The sequence below is a fragment of the Rhinolophus sinicus genome, chromosome 2 (assembly GCF_057876585.1).
Source record: "Rhinolophus sinicus isolate RSI-liver-muscle chromosome 2, RSI-T2T, whole genome shotgun sequence".
Taxonomy (NCBI): domain Eukaryota; kingdom Metazoa; phylum Chordata; class Mammalia; order Chiroptera; family Rhinolophidae; genus Rhinolophus; species Rhinolophus sinicus.
Window position 1 is genome coordinate 117,477,116 of NC_142502.1, and position 20,717 is coordinate 117,497,832.

Genomic DNA, 20,717 nt, shown 5'->3' on the forward strand with positions numbered 1-20,717 from the left:
TGAGGACCAGTACCTTTCACACCAGATGACCCTCAGTTGTCTCGGTGCAGCAGAGTTGAGGAGCCGTGGAACTGGAGCTCAAAGGAAACCCATGAACTTCATGTCAGGATTCAGAGTATCAGACGTACAGACTTTATTATACAGAAATGCCTAATTCCCAGCTGAAGACATGCAGTCCTTTTTCCCCCTGTGGGGAGATGACAGACATGAAAGGGAGGGAGAAGGACAAAAGGAAGTCTGTGGACACAAGGAAAGTAAAGGGAAAGCCAATTTGCGTAGAGGGGGCTGCCGCTGGGCCAGGACCCTGGGACACATTTTGTCCTCTCTGCCTAGTAGGCTGAGGGGTAGAAAGAACAGGGTTTGTGAAGCTCTCTGAGCATCGTGGAAGGAATAAATATCAGGACGCAAAGAATGAGGAGTTCTCATTAGGTAAGACTATGTGGCCCCTCGTGCACAGTAATCACAGAAAGGAGTGGGACCCGCCTCAACTCATGATTAGGCTTCAAAATTTAATAATCCCAAAGCCTTCTCTGCAACTTCTGTCACAGCAAACCTGCTGCTGCCAATTAAGGGAACATTGTGCAAGGATTAAATCTCAAAGCAACAGTAAATCCTCTGCTAGCAAAATGCTACAGAAATCGTTGTATGTGTACTGGGCCCCCATTAGCAACATATTAGTTAAAAATCCAGGTTAGAGAGATGGAGGACATCCTCAATGTCACAGCCTTGGATCATTCTTTCTTTAAAATGACCATAGAGTCTAATAGGAAGAAATGTTTGGCTAAGCAATAGTACATAAAAAAAATGAAAAATACACATTTTTTTCTCTAATACATCTGAAATATTATAATGACATAGCTTAAACAACATGGTATCTGCTATATCACATCATTAGCTGCATGATATAAATCTCATCCGGGACTCATAAGTGGCACATCGGGGAAATCACTTGTCCTCAGGCACCGATGAAAAAGCACTCCCTAATCATACGTCCATGTGTGCTTTGTCGGGGATGGTGTAAGTGACTGCTATGGCTGAGCTCTTCCCAGTTTTCCCCTGGAAAGAGAACTGGCAATATTATATGCACAGTTTGTCTGGTGTGGCTTTCTCTTCTGTGCCATGGTGAATCTAACATTATTACCTGGTTTAAATTCCAAGTGGACGTTCTCTGCCCATTTGAACTACATTTCTCCATTCCCACCCTTCTGCCGCTGTGTGTTGCCTCTCTAGCCCAGCCTCTAGGAAATTTACATGGCAACACTAAGGCTGTGATTACAGGCAGAATTTTAAAAATGACCTACTACTAGAAACTAATTTGATTGTTCTACCTGCTTAGGACCTTTGGTACCTATATCTTGGAAACTAATTCTCAAACAAAGAAATTAATCACATTTCCACGTGCATATTCAAAATAGTACAAAAGAGTGTTTAAATTCTCCTTCAGATCATTCAGAAAGTCACATTTTCCATAATTTATTAAAAGTTGTCAGATGAAATTTTGAATTGTAAGCACTACCACAGATGGACATTATAACGCACCTTAGGGCAAATACAGCTACATTCTTATTTTATTCAAGGATAAAGAGAAGTTCATGCTGGGCTTTGCCACTTTAATGATGTCCCCTCATAAGCCCTGAGGTTGACACGCTTTGATCACCAGTTTTCTTGAATGGAGAGTAACTTTTTTAACACACTTTGCTTGACGTGTCTGCTACAATGGCCATTTGGCCAGGTTTTCTGTTGGTGTGAGAAACACACATGTTCTTTTTCTATAGAAGTTGTCTGAACTGATCTTAAATCTACGTCTTTAACATTGAGATAATAAAGAAGATTTAGTGTGTGAGTGATAGTGAGACACTCTTGTATCTTAATAGCCTTCAGGAGTTATTTTCTTTCAGGAACCATTTTTCTAAAATTAGCTCTCGTCGCATATCCAAGAAACCACTTGTCTGCAGAAAAGAGGAAGGTACCATCCCCAGCTGGAATTCTTCTCTCTCTCCACAATCTCATAGGTTCCTTTTACAAATGACCCCCTTTCTTTTCTGTTTGCATTTTTTATAAAAGAAAGCAAGCCTCCAGACTGCTACATGCATGACACTAAGGGTCCACTCCCTGATTCATTCCTTCTCTAGTCCCAGCCCACTTTTAAGCTAATGTCCAGTAGGACAGAAAGAAAAAGGTCAGCTTGGGTCTAGCGGAGCTCGGTGGTAGGACAGCCTCACTGCCCGCGGTGCGAGCCCTGCGTGTGCATAGCTCCTACAGGCTCTGGGCAGGTCTCCCTGTGACCGGGAACCACTTGACTGCAGAATGGATGCAGCAACCTCATGTGCAAGGAAGGACATTGCTCGGGCTGGCAGACTCCAGTGAGCTCACTTAGCAAAGGCATAAGTTTAAAAAACACGTGCCAGGGCTTCCGGTTCACTTAAAATTTGGATGTTGGAGCTCTCAGTTGGAAGCGTGTGAGTTACTGGAAGGCGGAACCGCATCTTACTCAGATTCCCAGAAAACAAAGTAGGTTGTGTCGTGGGAGGCTCCCATTAGTGTTTCTGAAGTAAATGAAGTGAATGAGTGGAATTAATGCAGTAAAATAAGTGGGGCAGGGCTGGACGCGGCTCTTGGCTGGGTTCAAGGGGAGGGAATATAATGCTTGCTGTGCTTCCCGGGCCATTGGGGTGGCTCCGAGCAAATACAGCCGGTTGTCATATGGTTAGGCTAGTATCATGGCATAGCAGTAGCCAGGGAGGAGCCAGCAGCAGGCCTATCAGATGCTGCCACTTATCAGACACCTACTATGTGCGAGGCACTATAGCGAGCCCCTCATATAGTCTCATTCTCCATTCTCAGTTAAACCTTACAACAAACCCCTTAGTAAACAGTATGCTTCTCATTCAGCATAGGAAGAAACTGAAGCTCTACGTGGTCCCCTTCCTATACATTGTTCCCCAAACCCCATCTTTTTGCAAGACTGTATCACAAAGCCAAGAAGACGTTGCATCACACTCAAAATTTTATTGAGATTTTTCCTTTCTCTCTGCCACAAAGCACGATGCTGAATTTCAGGCTCACTCTCTAAGTTGACTGGACCAAGCGACCCCCTCAACACCCCCGTTTCCCTATTATCCATGGTTTTGTTCACTGGAGAAACTGATCTTCCTAGTTAGGCCTCAGGATGTAGAAACCATACCTCCCCGTGCTCAGCATTGTCAGTCAGAACGAGCTGCCAGTTCTCTGACACTAAGGCTGTCGGTGAAGGCCCATGATTTCAAGGCGGTAGGGAGACAAAATGATTCTGAATGCTTTGATTCTGTGTCCCAAGACAGAGGGTGAATGTGCAGAGGAGCCATAGGGATTCAAGTAATCCTGGAGTGCGTCAGAGAGGAGGGAGTCTGGAGTTGGACATTGCAGGACTCATTGGTATGGAAGGGAGTCAGTCACTTCCAAACAGTGGAATACCTGAGCCAAGTGTGCCTGGGATGAGAATATGGAGAATATGGTGCCCTGGCTGGCGCCCCTGAATGATGGGCTGAGGCTGGACAAGGGTGGGCCGCACTTATTAAGATGACGGATTAATTTCTGGGCAAATGATTTCAGCAATACAAGGTTTTTGCTTGAGTGGCAAGGCAGATGGAAAATAGTTTAAAAGACAGACTTACATATGTGAGCCACTCTGGGTAGCTTTTAGCTTTCAAACCTTTGTACAATGAGGTGGCAGGTGCTGTTGGGGCAGGGGGAGGCGGGACTGATTCCAGACATCTATTATTGGTTGTGCAGAGACAACACAGCTGCCTTCGAGCTAGGATCTGCCGGCTTCCGGAAACAGCACCCGTCTGCTTTGGACACAGTGGCCTGTTTGTTGTACGATAATTAGCATTCAAATATTTACACTCTATACCAATAATGTGCCAAGGCTCATGATTGAAGCTGTAAATTAGCTTCCGCGTTGATGCCCGGTAGTCAAAAAGATGGAAGGCTTTATACCTGCCATTGAGATTTGAAAGTTTTACTCTGATTCCTCAAATGTAAGTGGGCGTCATGGTAGCTGGCAGGGGGCTCTTATTAGGAGGCCTCTATCAGCAGAAGCCACCCTTTCTGAGAAAAAGCTTGCCTGTGCGTCATAGCCCAAGGGGCAGCGAGCATCAGCGTGGGCTGGCAGTGGGTGGCCATGATGGGGACGGAGTACTGGCACCACTGAGGTGCCAAGTGAGGGTCACCAGCCCTGGCCTACACATGGGGACTATGGAGTGAGACAGATGCCTACGCATTAGGAGGACTAAAGGCGATGTACAGTTGACCAAAAAGTCCTACGGTCAGACAGCCTATTCAGACCCTTGCCAGCTGTGTGATTTTGGATAAATCCTTTGAGCCTCAGTTTCTCCATCCAATGTGAGTCATAACACTGCCCAGATCATCACTGCTTGTGATGTGACTGGCCTGGTGCCCGGCCCAAACTTAGAGCTCAATAAATATGATTTTTCCGTCCAGCTTTTGAAATTCTGTAGAAGTAAAAAGTGGTATAATCAGCATGGATTTCACCACATGGGTATATACACTTGACAGGGTTCCAGTAGGCATCCCTCTCTTTCAATGACCCCGGATTGACATGCCCTAATTTAGACAGACATCCACACCTGACTCAAGCTAGTAAGTACTGGGTAAATCCTACCTGAATAAAGACCTCTCTTTGGTGTTTCAATCATAAAAAGTAAACCTGTCATGGACTGAATTCCCGATAAGCATCTTCTAATGGCTTCATTGTGTTCATCCGCTTACTATAATTTGTGCTTCTATAATTCAACAGATATTTATTAAGCCTAGTGTAAAGTTGAATACACATATATTACATGATGCTTTGCCCTTGAGGAATGGAATTAAGTTCTTGGGGAAATTAAAATTTAAATTCTGAATAACAAAAGAGTGAACTGAAAGTACAATATAGATTCAAATTGCAAAATCTCTCTTTAGTTCAGACAGAAAGACCTTTGAGAAGAACCCGGGGAAGAAAGGGTGCTTAGGAGAACTGCTTTCCTGCTTCCAGAACACTTGAGGCTCCATGTAGCACTGGTTTCTCTGTCAGAAAGAAAGTGTTTTATGTGAGGAGGAGGAGGAGGAGGAGGAGGGAAGGAGGGGGAGGAAGAAAGACGAAGGAGAAGGCTAATGCTTTAGCTCCATAGCCATCCATCAGGGGTAAATCTCAAGTGTAATGCTCAGGGAAAGAGAACCTGCAGAAGCAAACCCACAGAATCATACCGTTTATGTAAAAATTTAAAACACCAGTACACACTTCAGCCAGTAAGCCACCTTTGAGGAGGGAGGGAAGAGGTTTGGATGAGTGGAAGGAAGGGCGGATGCCTGCATCATTGCTAAGATATTTCTCTTCTTATAAAGAAAAGATCCGAATCAATGTGGCAAAATACTAACTGGTATAAAATATGGTATAGAAACTCACTTAATATATTACTTTCTCTATTTTACACAGATTTAAAGTAGTGTTACAAAATTTTTAACAAAAGTTGTAAAAATAAGAAAGAGAAACCATTAATTGTGTTAATATTTACATTTCTGTTTCCTAATGTCTTCAGGTAATACTTCCTGCTAACACATTAGCAGAAAATATAAATCTAACATTTTACACTGAATCCCAGCTTTGGTTAAAACGTTCATGTGACAACATTCTCAGAGCTACAATGACTAATGAAAGCAGAGAGCATCAAGCTTACAGTAGAACAGGGTTCTGGCCCTGACTCTTACTTACTACCCACGTGAATCTGGAAAAGTTACTTTACCTGTTAGAGCCTCAACTTCAACTTCCATAAAATGAAGGTAATGCTGATCTTAAAGGGTCTTTACAGAACAACATATTTTAAATGAGAAAAGGCAAATAAAGTATTTACTGTTACAACCATCAATAATAAGTACCTAAAAATATCATCTATGCTGGGTGGTTGTAGTCTCTTTGCTAAGCACTTATGTGGTGCCATCTTGTTTACCCCTAACTGGCTGGGAAGACAGAATCTCTCCTCGTGTTTCCATATTGAGGGATGTCTCCAGAGTAACACAGCTGGCCTCTGCTCCACCTCTTAATCCTCTTCACAGAAAAGGAGCCCCCCGTCTACTGAGAGACAACCATCATGGCAGGCATCTCTATAGATCCAACCAAGTTGGCCGAAAACCTAGATTTGGGTGTCAGGGGAAGAAGAGGGGAGATTGGCAATCTAGTTTGTTCTCACAGCGAGGCCACAAGTTATGCATGACTTTATCAGGAATACATCTAATATTTTAACCTCCAACTGTTTGACATTCATAGCATCAACTACAGCGCTGAGCAGCTACCTCCGTGTTCCTCAAACTCTATGATCTGGGAACTAAGGGGAAGCCATTTTATGGATAAGAAACATGAGTCAGAGGTTATTTAAAAGTGCTGGAGCTTGGATAGTACCTGGTATAACTGTAGGCAGTCAAAATGAGTGTGCAGTGGGAATGTTTGCTCTTCGTATCTCCCAGGGTTATTAAAAATAGCCAAGAAAAAGAAATGTATTAGTAAGAATATTTTAAATTTAGATGGCCTACAAATTCATTCAGGTTTCATGACATGAGAAATTGTCAATATTTAGATTGAATTATTATGTCAAAATAATCTTAGTTGATTTTTTGTTTCATAAAATAAGTGTAAATAAAAAGGTGATCCTGGTACACATGAAAATCACCTGGGCAGATGTACAGGTACCAGGGAAAGTCGTAGACAGGTGAACATTCTTCTGAGAAAGTAAAGATGGCAGCAGTGATTGCAGTAATGCAGCCTTTACACTCCTGAGGTTTGGTTTTAAGGATGGAAATTTTAAGACCTTATTAAAATAAAATACCAATTTGTTAAATGACTTAACACTATGCTCCTTACATTTGCCACGGAAGTAAGAGGATAAGCTAACCATGTCTTCCTGGGGTGGTAACTGTAACAGAAGACTTGGGATGGGAAAAGCACATTGATTTTGATATTAAAACACATATATACATATGTGCCAAAAATATATATATATATGTGTGTGTGTATATATATATATATATACACACACATACATTTTAAGAGATGTTATCTATGCATTACTTTTCAAAGTTGAATTGAATTACGGTAGCAATATGTAGTATGGCATTTGCTCAAAACATGGCGTTAATCATATGAATGCTAGGCTAGCATCACCATGCAACAGGCAGGACAGTGAAAAAAAATGGCGGAAGCACGGTGGTCGTTCGAGGAGCGCAAGGCCATTTTGAAGTGCTGTTTGAAATTCGAGAACATTGTGGAAGTATGATGACAATGGAGGGATGAGTATGCAACAGAACTTCCAACACACCTAACAACTGCACGCATTCGTGGTAAGTTTGAGACGCATGGCACTGTGTGTGATGTGCACAAGGGAAGATCCCAGAGGCCTCGCTCAGCAACAGGTCCTGCTCTTCTGCTGTGGTATTGAAACAGTTTACATGCTCGCCATAGAAGTCTACCAAACAGTGTTTGCCGTAATCAGAAGTGTCTGGACACTGATGGTAACCACTTTGAGCACCTCTTGTAATTGCAGACGTCAAACGTGACTTGTATTCATCTTTTATTATCCGTATATATTGAGTATTACAATTTCAACACAGTTTTTTCCTTTCTTAAAATGTGTATACATTTTTTTGCACCGTCTATTATGGAGACAAATATAAAATCAACTTGAAGATTTCATATAAACCATGAGACTTCAAAGAAATTTCTCAGTGTGGAGCTTCCCACTCTGCCATCTGATATTTCAAAGCTGATTGTCCTTCTCTATCCACAGAGTTCCCCTTGTGGGAAAATCTGAGCAGTTGGGGTGAGTCTCAAGAATCAGACTCCCCAGCAGGCTTTAGAATGACCCAGACATAGTTCAGATGTTTTCTCACTAGTATGCGTCTCCAGATTGCATTTTTGAAGCCAGTAAAAAGTTGCCAGATTACGAAATAATTTTTGAAGTTTCTAACTCTGAGGACTAGCTCCCCCTTATAATATCTTCTAATTGCCAACAAACCCCAGGCATGGCCAGTCACTGAGGCACAGTTCACACGTGAACAGCAGCACAAAAGGTTTTCTGTATCTGTGTGCATGTGTACCTGAGCACAGTGCTGACCCGCCGTGACACACTCACCCATTACTATATTCATTCATAAATTCTAGATATTTGGGTTCTAGGTATACGATGCTGAGCAAATCAAATGTAACCTCACTGTGAGCTTACAGTGATGCGAAAAAGACAGAAATTAAGTATACAAATCTTGCAGCATATTGTGCCGTCTTAATTGATTTTTTTTCACCACATTCCTTTACCTCATGACCTCTCTTCACTCACAGGGATAAACATAAGACCTATCGTGCCCAAAGGATAATTGTCACAAAGGAACCAGAAATCAGTTATGTCAATTCTTGGCTTTTAAATCCAAAAGGTGTGTACAAGGAGTGAGGAAGAGAGCACAGAAGTTGGGAAGAATACTACTTGTTAAGCCAGTTTTCTCTTGCCTAAGGGAAAGTAAAAACTATCTCTGGGCTGATGGAAAGGAGAGTGGGAGTTGAAACAGAAAATAAGGGGGATCAAATATATGGTGATGGAAGGAGAACTGACTCTGGGTGGTGAACACACAATGGGATTTATAGATGATGTAATACAGAATTGTACACCTGAAATCTATGTAATTTTACTAACAATTGTCACCCCAATAAATTTAAAAAATAAATAAAAAAAAATATATTGGTAAGGGCCTCTGAAGAGGGTGTAACGTCCTACAACATCCAAACCCATGTGGTTAACACCAGCAGGAAGAGGACACAGCACCCTAGGTAAGTGTAGGGAACTGAACTTAGAAGGGGTCTTGCGGCACTCTGCACCTCGAACCTTGGGTGGTGAAGGTCTTGCAGGAGTTCTCCACCTGTGTGGCAATGGTAGCACAGTGATGACTGTGTGAGCCCCCGTTTTCTGTGCCCCGAATAGCATGGAATTGAAACACAACGTGGCCCCCCAAACAGAGAGAATCCACATACCTAAAGGAGATTTGCAGGCAGGGCACTGGGGTAGGGAGGCAATGGAGGGCAGCACATGTGTACCACTACAAGGCGGGAAATTAGGCAGGTAACCCAGCGGCAGGACAGCAGTACAACATGCATGTACACGGATGCTAAGGACTAGACAATGCTCCCGATGTCACGAGGCTATCTAAGCTCCAGGAGCTAGAGGGGAACAAAGAGCCAAAGCGTTTGTGTCAACTTCATTTAATTTAATCAACCTAAAAATGTTGGCTGAATTGGCAGTTAAATTTTCCAGTACTTAGTAGAATGGGGCCTCAAAAATACAGACTAAGTTGAATTTAGATAAAATTGCATTCATTGAACAATTGGGATGTGGACCGAAAATATACACCTATTACATAAATGTCTGGCTATAATTGTGCTGTTTTCTGTCTACTGATGCCTTCCACATTTATAGCCATAGCCTTGGTTTCTCCCCTGAACTGCAAATCCATATAACCAACTGCTTGTGTGATGTCTCCACTTCAAGGTTTTCTGGGAATCTTGAACTTCACATGTCCACACAAAACATTTGTTATTTTCTGTTTCTTGTTAGACTGCCCTATCCAGTAAACAGCATGAATATTCACTCAGCTGCCCAGGTCGAATACTTTGTCGTCATTTTGATTCTTCTTTCCAATCAAACCTATATCTAATCTCAACCACCAGCCCTAACTTGACCTTGACAGCCCTACCTCTAAAATATATTTAAACTCGCACAACGGGTTGCCTTCCCCAGTGCCCCAGTGTGGCCCTAGCCCCTTCTAACCTGCACTAGTGTGATAACCTCAGAACAGGTCTCCCTGCTTCCACCTGCCTGTTCTCTGCAGATGCTCCAGGCAGCAGAGTGAATGAAACATTTAAAACGAGGATTTAATGCAGCCAGTCCCCTGCTCTCGCCTTCCTTCTTCCCTCACATAAGACATGTAGGGTCTTGGTCTCCCAAAACTCTGCATGGAGTGTCCCTGCCCATCTCTCTGACCTCATTTCCCACTACTACCCCTCCCCCTCACTCCCTCTGCCCAGCCCCTGCTGCCTCTGCAGGCTGTATGCACAGGCCCTTCCTTCTGTCTGGAGCACCCCTGCTCTAGAAACTGGCCTGGCTTCCTTCTTGCTTTGTTGAAGTTGTAGCCCTATTCAGAAAGGCTTTCAGTGCAACACTGTCTCTCCGTTGGCTTTGTTCTCTTTCTGATCCTGATCACCACCTGGCAGACTCCTTCCTTACTGCCTTTCTCCTCCAATGGCAGCCTAAGATCCGGGGGCGACCTGTCTTTCCTCAGCGCCTAGAACAGTGCCTGGCAGAGTAAGTGCTTATCCCAGGAAGGATGTCGGGAAGGAAAGGAATGAGGCAGCTTCAGGGCATAATTTAGATTGGGGAACCTGGGATAGCCAGTGGAGATAATAAAATGTAAGCTGGGAACCAACGGATGGTGAGGAGTTAGGTACTTGGGGGTCGGCACGATACAAGTGAGAGAAGAAGAGCCGTGAAGTCAGGCAGGTAGGACTGTACCCTGGAACCGTAACTGGGGTGAGTGAACAGGTGTATAACAGAACCACTTTACAAAGATCAAGCCACTGGTTACTGATGCTACAAACACACAGAGATATGGAAACACTGGCTTCTGTGAAATATCATAACAAAACTTGTGAGAAGCACTGTAACTTTAACGTCTTTATTACTTCTAATGACATAAATGAAATGCAAGGGGTATCTGCCTGTCCATCAGTGCTCAGTAAGAATCCTCCCTCACAAATTTAGCTACCGAGCTATGGGAACTTAGAAGTACGACTTCTGGACGTGTATTTTTAGAACTGGGAAGAAGAGAGAAAAGTGAAAATAATAATAACATCCAATCCACCCAGCCTTGATGGACTGCAGACTTTTGCAGGGCGTCAGCAGAACCAAACATTTACAGGAGGTAGCAACGTCAAACGTCAAACACTGGAAACCCAGACCTGCTATGCAGGGGGGCCGGCCCAACTCCTGAAGTGTCAGGGACAGAAATGAAAGGAGGGGTGAAAGGGTGAGACCATGCTCATGTCTAAGTCATCGGAATTTGAACTTGAAGCTAACCAGTGTGACACAGGGAAAGAGCACATCAAAGGGGAAAGAAGGTGCTGTCTGAAAACTGTGTCTCTGAGATGACGCCATGAATCATAAATCATTCTGATGAATTCTGGTTACTATCTACGCTAAACATGTACTCTGGTTATTTCCCCACCCCAGCCGACCCCAGCCCCGTTTCCTTTCTGCTCTAAATTCTCTCTGGCCTGCAAAAAGCTCTTTTGTCTAATTGTCAATAAGCTGTGGCATATAAGATGCCCACCTACCCTTGGTGGTCACACACACACACACACACACACACACACACACACACACCAAAAAAACAAAACAAAACACATATGTATTAAGCATTAACTAAATGTCCAGGCACTGGGCCAGATGGTGCAAATTAAAAGGACAACACGACACAGTCTTACCTTTCATGATTCTATAATTTAGTAAAAATATCTACTAAACTTGTCTTCATGGTGCCTGTGCTAGCCAAGAATACTTCATAATTAAATGAAGTTGACACTCATTTATTCATATGTCTTACTCTTATGTAAATATACAAATAGTGTTACAATTAGGGTATCTGTATCTAATTTCCATGCTGAGTAAATGAAAGTTCTGTAGTAGAAAAAAAACATCACTGATCCAACATTTATTCATTCAACAAACATCTCTTACAAGGCACATACTCAGACATGAAATTATTAATGATTATATCATGTTACATGCAGTTTAAATGAGATACTAACACCACTGCATCACAGTAATAAAACAGTACTAATCTTTATGTAGCCTCTCACTCCAGTGTGCCTTTGCTCATTTTATTTCTGCTCCTGGCAAGATTTAAATAAAAGCTTTTTTTCTTCGCTCTACAAATGTTTGCAGCAGCTATATTACACTGACTTAACACAGCATTAACTACAGTACAAATATACACTCTCCAGATTGCATTTGAAAAAGGAAAATGTTTATGATCTCTATCACAGAAACACTGAATTCATCAGTCTAAAATTTATTTAAAGTGTCAGATGTGTTTGATAAAAATCTATATCTGGAATTCATTTCTGAACAGCACAGAGCTATGACTTTGAAGTCAAAGGAAAAGAATATACCCTAAAAACTGTTCTAGTTCTCTTAGGACGTAAAGTTCAAGTTAAGCCATGTATGGCTACTGGGTGTCTACACTGCATTGTGTGCTAAAAAAGCATTTCTCACTTGGTTGCCCTTCTCATTTTAGTAAAAAAATTTAGTCCCAATTCTACAATGAACCAAAATATCAGTTCTAAGGGCAAACAACTGAGAAGCATAGACCAAGATGAATGGAATTTTATTCTACTTCACTTTTTGACCAAAGCACTCAACAGAGGGAGATCATATTAAAAAAACCCCAATCTAGATGGAGGCAGAGCAGGGCAGTTAGGAAAAGTGACTTAACACTAGAGAAAACAAATACTTGAACTATTTTAAATCTAATTAATTTGATGGGTAAAATATATTTCTATTTTTCCCAAACCTCAAATAAATGAATACAGTAACAGAATCCTGAGTTCATTGCTCACAATGTAAACGTGTTATTTGTCTTGGAAAAGCCAAAGAACATGTAATCAGTGGTTACATTTTCACCCCTAACCCTGGAGCTTTAACAAAAGCTGGCCGGACTTAGCTGGAGTCCACCTTTCCTCTTTACTAGCAAGGAACCCACTGGGGAAGGAAAGTATGTTACCTGTGGTCACAAAACTAGTTTGAGGCCGACACGAATGAGAACACAGGGATCCTGGCTAAAGCTCACTCTCTTGTTCTGTCTTGTTCTTTTCATTAAGTGGTGGAAAGAGACTACTTAAAACCTATAGAAATCTAGTCTACTGGCCATTAAAATTTAGCCTAATGATACTAAATAGATTGGATTACAGATTTTATATTTTAAAGTTCTGTGGCTGAACAGGAGCCTGCAGAAATTGAGAACAAGGAAACTTAAGATAAAAATTACTACATAAAATGTGTAGCACCATTCCAATGGATATCCAAATATTTCCAGGAGTATCAGTAGTCCTCTGTTTAAGGCACAATGTTTCTGAGGTTGGCCCCAGAGCAGGTCACCACGTGGTGGCATCCTGGCCAGTAGGCAGTACTCCCTATGGGTACTATGCACCGGCGAATGCCAAGAAGTCTGGGTCCACCATTTGCTAACGCTGGGGCCCGATGCTACTTAATTAACCTCTGCCATCCTCAGTTCTCTCAACTGTAAAATAAGAAAAGTAATTAAGTGCTCTGAACATCTCACAGGGTAATCGTGGGGATAGATAGACTGGACATAAAATGGTGTAAAACCAGGAAGACCTATTATTCTTATCACATACGTGCCCTTTCTTCTCATTGGTGGAGACCGCACAGAACCATAGAATAATATTTTTCAATGAGGGGTGCCTGGTGCTGACTCAGAATCTCTAAGGATGGATGATAAAGGAAACTGCCTGGGGTCTACCCCAGACTTGCAGAATGAAACCTCAGGGGCAGGGCCCAGGAGCCTGCATCATTGATGCTTCAGTTTGATGGCATGCCCTTGAAAGGGCTGAGGCTGGATAAGTGAAAGCCAGAGAGGCTGGTAAGAATGGCAAGTCTATGCCATGGGTCCCTCAGGAGGGAGCTTGGCAGGAACCCCCAAACTAGCCACAGACACCTTTCTGACCACATTCTCTTAATTCTTGTCACTTCTACCAAACCAACCTCCATTAAAACCCATTAAACTCTGGAGACCACATGCAATACCAGGCACGCATCTACAAGCCTTTGCAAGGGCTGTTTCCTCTACATGAAATGTGGCGCTGTCACCTTTTAAGAACCAGCTGAAGCATCCTTCTCTGACATTCCCTGTTCATTTCCTGGGTTACCCCAGCACTGTATACATACCTATTTCTCCCTCAGGTAGAATCTTTAAGTGACCGGTGGCTGGGACATATTTGACTTTAAATGTCTGATGAACAAATAAACGAATGAATAAAAAAATATAAATATATTATTTATACTTATAAAAATCTTACCATAATCTTTTAACAATATTTCCCTTACAAAATGTATTTAAATTTCCATTCTATAGGGAAAGGATAATAAGGAGTTGAGTCACAAACACCTACATTCAAATACTTAAGAAACAAAAGTTTCTTCACTTATTAGCTATAGTAAAATAGGCAAGTTATTAAAGCACAGATCACTTTCTTTCACTGCAAGACTGAGGTGATATTGCATGGCTTAGCCAGGCTTTAAAACAATTTTAATTGACCTCTATATGAAAATAAATTGTGTTGCCAGGCACAGATGTTGAAGAATGTTCATTTCCTTCTTTTCTTTTTCCCTTTTTATACTTTCTAAGTGGGTTCTGTAACCGTCTACAATAGCCACAGCTTAACAAATCTGCCAAAAGGAACTTTTACACTAAATTTCATTCCTACTCAGTAATGTGCTGATAAATGTTTTTCAATTGGGTCTGTGGGAAGGGGGAACGGGGAGAGAAAACCTGATTTTTAGCATCTGCCCATTTCCATGATATAAATACTTCCACCATGGCCAAGTACAACTACCAGTGTGGTGTCACTGAACACAGGATTAGGAAGAGACGAGCAGAAGGTCCTCACCATATAGTATTTGCACCATACAGATACAGCACTGGTAAACAACCTCAAGACAGCAGGCAATAGTAAAAAGTAATGAACAATTCCGAAGTGATGAGTTTTGAGAATGTGCTACCTTTATTTTCAACTCCTGAAATTTTACAAGCCAGCTACAGCACACCACGTATGTCACCCCACCAAGAGAACGCTGACTACACAAGGGGATTAATTCCAGGGCCTCAGAGTTTTTTCAGCACAGTTAGAGAGTTTTATTTTTGCAGCGCCCTTGGAATGGATGCAGAAAGCAGATGCTTAGACTTTCGACAAGGGTGAAACGTGGCTACAGAACCAGCACGTGTCTTCATGGCACATACTGCATGTGTGCATGTCTCCTGGGGAGCACCAGCCTCAGCTGTGCAGAGAGAAAGGTCTGCAGTGCTTCGTAGACTGCCAACACCCAGTCAACATCAATGGTGATAATAAAACCAACTTACTGTAGCTCTTCTCTCCATTGTATGTCCCCATTGCACATAGTTGTCTGTTTTTATCTTAGGTCCATTCTAGTTGTAAGACACAATGCCATGATGAGACAAGTTCTAGTATCCATGTCAGACATCTGACACCCCCACTTTCCACATGAGGAAACTGAGGTACAGATGACAGTAAGGTGGCCATAAGCAAAGAGATATGGAACTGGAAGCCATGTCTTAAATCTTTATGAGACCACCTTGCTCTTCAAAACCCTTAAGGCCCTACATTTTATTTGCTTATTCATTTGTACAGACACTGACTCATTTCAAGAGAGATAATAAAATATATTGGTGACTTATAAAATTTGTTTGGCATCCAGCTCAATTCTAGAAGTGACATTTAATGGCTCTGGCTTGCATCCACATTAGGTTTGCTTTCCAACAACAGAGCCATCTTGTTTGAAGACTTGCTCAGTAGAAGTGTAAGAATGAAGTGTCAGTAAAGACTAACTACGTACCAGGTGTGGTATCATGTAAGTGATAAACAGAGCTTCATTTACACATAAGAACAAGTTGTGAGCCAGGTAATAGGATGGCCTCAATGTGATGAGGAGGAAACAGAGGCTCTGTGAGGTCAAGAACCCGTTAGACATCACTTGGACTGAGACACACGGGGTCGGACAATTAAGTTCACGAGCTCATCCTAGAAAAAGTGCTACATACCTCATTGCTGAGTATCACTACAGTTACCTTCGAAGTACTCCCCTTGGGAAGCTATGCACCGATGCCAGTGCCTAGCCCACCCTTCAAAGCAATTTTGGAACTCTTCTTCTGGAATGTGTATCAGAGCTGTCATCATATTACCCTTGATGTCCTGAATGTCATCAAAATGTCTTCCTTTCAACATTTCCTTTATCTTCGGGTAAAGAAAGAAGTCATTGGGGGCCAGTCATTGAGTAGGGAGGGTGTTCCAATAGTTATTTGTTTACTGGCTAAAAATTCCCTCACAGACATGTGAGCTGGTGCATTGTCCTGATGGGAGAGCCATGAATTGTAGGCGAGACGTTCAGGTCGTCTTTTTCACGCAGCCTTTTCAGCACTTCCAAATAGTAAACTTGGTTAACTGTTTGTCCAGTTGGTACAAATTCATAATGAATAATCTCTCTGATATCAAAAACGGCTAGGAACGTCATTGCAACAAGTTCGCCAACTTAATTATCAGAACCTGGTAGGCTTGTGCCAGTTACAATGTACACATTATGCAATTTCGGGGATTCTGCATAGGAGTTAAATGCTCTTTTATTTGCATTTAAAACTGACATAGCACAATATACAGATGAATAGTAAAATGCATACTCATAATTTTAATTTTTCTCAGAACAACATTAAGAACACCTTGACAAGAGAGAGGAAAGGGAAGAGAAGGAAAACATGTTTGGTTTTAATATCATAAAGGGTATTTTTTCTCTGACTTTTGAATAAGGGGCCCACATTTTAATCTGGCCTGAGGTCCTTCAGCCAGTCCTGGATGTCACACAGCCTGTAAGTGGCAGAATCAGTATCTGAACCCAGGCTGACTGCAAAGTGCCTTTGCTTTGATACTGTCTGATTCAAGCTTTCATTAAAAGCAACAGGGCTCCCAGAGTTTCAGAACAATTTTGTCATTATTCTACTGTTAGCGATCTAGACACTTGACAATTAATTGTCTATTCCCTTTGGCATTTCTTGGTTTTTCTTTTTTCTTGTTTTTTTTTCTCAATCATTTAAGCTGTGTGTTCTCCATTATCTGAGGAAATCTTCACTCTGTGCCAGGAACATACATATAAGTCTGTTCCTCAACAGTGTATCAGGAAAGCCTACAATTTTAGAGACAAAGATGGCTCAGTCATTTGTAGGAAGCCTACTAAAAGCAAATAAAGGATGAGTTTTATGTAACTCCAATGTCTTTCAGCTTCTTGCCCCCCGATACTTAATTACCTCGATAACCGGAGGCTGTAGTACTTCATGGCAGGTATAATCTTTTAGAGGATGGGCTGGCCAGGAAGGAAGCCAGACTGAAATGAGCCCTTGGCTCACTGCGTTTCAAAGAGGACTTGTTCAGCTGAACCCCGAACATGGACTAGAAGCAGCCGACTAAAATTCTGTGTGCTTGGGTCCGAAGAGAACTCGAGGTCAGGAAATTTTCACCCCACAACCTTTCTGCACTCTCAGGATCTCCTGGGTTGTAAATTATACCAACCACAAGTCACTTCAAAGAATACGGTGTTACAGAAGAAGTTAAGCACCAGAAAACAAACACTAAAACATTGACGAGGACTGCTCAAAGGAAGAGTCAAGAAAAATTTGCTAGACATGCAGCCAATTTCATGATCTCTGATTCTTGTATTGTGTTCTAATAATAATAGCTACAAAAGCCACCCTGAGCCCAGTACAGATGAGGAGTTGGCATTTAAAAATACTGTTTGTCAAAAAAGAACCAGATCATTTACTCTCTCTTTACAGAGGAGGAAACTAAAGGCTTGAATATGGTTAGTTTTCCCCATTTTGTTAGAATAAAAAGGAGAAAAAATCACAGACCTAAATGTAAAACACAAAACTGTAAGATTCCTAGAAGATGACAAGAAAAAACTCTGAGGTGTTCTAAATTAACACCCATTGGAGTGAGAAAAAGCGATAGAACAGTTAGCCTGTTAATAGCTGTGACCAGGTAACAAAAGACAACTCACATTCCTGTATGTATGTTGGAATTTGGGATTAACACCCAGGTGACTATTTCCACCATTATCTAAAGAGAATAGCCAGGCACCACTGCACCCTGGGCACCTCCACTTCTTGCTTACACATGAACTTTCCACACTGTTGCCAACAACCAACCCAAAAAAGCAAATACTTCTTCCTTACAGACTGCACTTACCCACAACTAGCCACGTCCACTTCACCTTCTCCTACCCCTTTATCTATAGATGATGTTAATTCTTTCCAAACAACTTACATCTGTCTCCCCACTAATTGGATGTATAAAAATTCTCTCCAACTCCAGGATGGCGGACGTGCTTGCCTTTTCCACATACCCATGCTGCCTGTGGTTTGACACTTCTTGCCCCAGGACCTGGTCTTTTTCTTGCTAGCAACAGCATAATAAACCCTTTCTTTCAAAAAGACATTCAGCATGGAAGTTAAAATGTATGTTTAACAAAGATAACATAGGAGAAAACCGAGATGCCTTTGCATCTGGCGAAGACTTTTTAGATATGGTTCGTGAAAGAAATAACTGAGAAGCTGGGCTTCATTAAAATTAAAAATTTTTATCTGAAAGACAATATCAAGAGAATGAGAAAACAAGCTACAGACTGAAGAAAACAATTACAAAAGACACACCTTGTAAAGGACTGTTTTTGAAAATGTACAAAGAACTCTTAAAACTCAACAATAAGAACCTGATTGAAAAATGGGCTAAGGAGCTTAACAGTCACCTCGTCAAAGCAGATATACAGATGGTAAAAATATACATATGAAACGGTGCTCCACGTCATACATCATCAGGAAAATGCAAACTAAAATAACCGTGAGAGATCACCACACACCTATTAGAATGCCCAAAATTCGGGACACTGATACCACCAAAGACCGGCCAAGATGTAGAGTAACAAGAACTCTCGTTTCAGTGCTGGTGAGAATGCAAAACAGGGCAGCCACTTTGGAAGACAGTTTATCAGTTTTTTACAAAACTAAACACACTCTTACCATTATGACCCAGCAATCATGCTCTTTGATATTTATCCAAAGGAGTTGAAAATTCATGTCCACACAAAAGGTTGCACATGGGTATTTATAGCAGCTTTATTCACAACTGCCAAAACTTGGAAGCAACTGAGATGTCCTTCAGTAGATGAATGCATAAATGAACTATGGTGCATCAAGAGATCAAATTAGGAGAACGAAATACTCCTCAGTGCTAAAAGGAAATGAGCTATGAAGCCATGGAGAGACATGGAGGAAACTTAAACACATGTCACTAAGTGAAAGAAGCCAATCTGAAAAGGTTACATACTGTATGATTCCAACCATATGACATCCTGGAAAAGGCTAAACTATTGGGACAGTAAAAGACCAGTGGCTGCAAGCAGGGGTTGGGGGAAGAATGAATAGGTGGATTTTCAGGGCAGTGAAAATAGTCTGTATGATACTTCAATGATGGATACACACCACTACACATTTGTGCAAACCCATACAATATACACCACCAAGAATCAATCTCAATGTAAACTATACACTTTGGGTAATGATGTGTCAATGTAGGTGCATGGATCATAACAAATGTACCCCCAGGTGGGGGATGTTTTCAGTGGGGAGGCTGTGCATGTGGGGTAGGGGCAAGGGGGTTGTGGGAAATCTCTGTATGTTCTGCTCAATTTTGCTATGAACCTAAAACCACTCTAAAAGTCTTTATTTTCAGAAAAGTAGGGGAAAAGAAAGGGAAAGAATAACTCACACAAATCCCTCTAAAGTGGAGGCCCTGGAATTCGAGACAATCTGTTGACTCCAGACTCCATGTCCCTTCTCAGGCCACGCTCTACAGTTTACAAAGATTTTTCACATACCGTGCAATTCAGGGACATACGGATTTCAAATTAAATGTCCAATTCTGATCCCAGTTACACTGAAAATAAACTTTTCATAGGTCATACACTTTTAGAGCCTGACCTAATAAACTAAATATCCGTATACAAGGTCCAAAGCAAAGACAACTGTCGGGAAAACCTCCAGTTAATCTTCAAGGGTCCTTGCCGTGAGTGCTCACATACTGACATGTGTCGGAGAAAGAGACGGGAGACTGGAAGCTGAAGAAAGGCGAGGAGAGAATCCAATATAATAAACCAAATGTCATCCATCTGGCATCAATGTAGAGTTTGGAGGTTTAAATGGCAATTGTAATAAGCCATTTTGTCTCTCTTCTTAGGAAAGAAATTTCTAATCTCAGAATGTACACCTTTCTTCTATAAGTTTCTTCTTCTACTTATGTTAATTATGGCTGAAACACATGAATAAGAGAGTACAATAAAAGCAAAAACAAAAAAAACCTCCCTATTAAACACATTATTTGTTGAGGGAATGCTATTACATTTTGTGGTAAGTTAGTAGCAAAATAAAAAGTAGATGGGTGGCCATCCATTGCTCAGTTGCCACAAATGATGAAAGAAGTTTCCTTCATTCAACACATATCTATGGAAGGGATTTGCCAGCCCCTGGGGATACAGAGGTAAACTAGATAAGCTCCCAGACCTAAGAATTTTGGGGGGAGTGGTTGGGGGAGGATTTGGGGTTGGTAACCAGAACATTCACAAGCACAAGACAGGTACTCCAGGAGATACAAGCAGTGCTGCAGGCTCCAGACATCCTAGAATGTGCCATTTGGGAGGGCACCTTTCAGGCAGGTTCAGCCAGTGAGCAAGGGGAATAGCCCTGGGCCCTCCGGCACCCTCTTTTGGACACAGAACTATACCTCTTCCACT

The 20,717-nt window shown here is 41.8% G+C and overlaps 1 protein-coding gene across 6 annotated transcripts in view; it reads right to left on the bottom strand.

Moving 5' to 3' along the window:
* The window catches only part of ST6GAL2 (ST6 beta-galactoside alpha-2,6-sialyltransferase 2), a 71,783-nt gene that overhangs the window by 35,903 nt on the left and 15,163 nt on the right, over positions 1 to 20,717 (bottom strand). The window contains exon 1 of one of the 6 annotated variants that reach the window (XM_088795960.1): positions 14 to 6,775. The exons of the other annotated variants lie outside the window; for them this stretch is intronic. The gene's annotated coding sequence lies outside the window, so the exon portion shown is untranslated. Of the gene's footprint in view, positions 1 to 13; positions 6,776 to 20,717 lie in introns of those variants that run through there. 6 annotated transcript variants of the gene reach the window in all.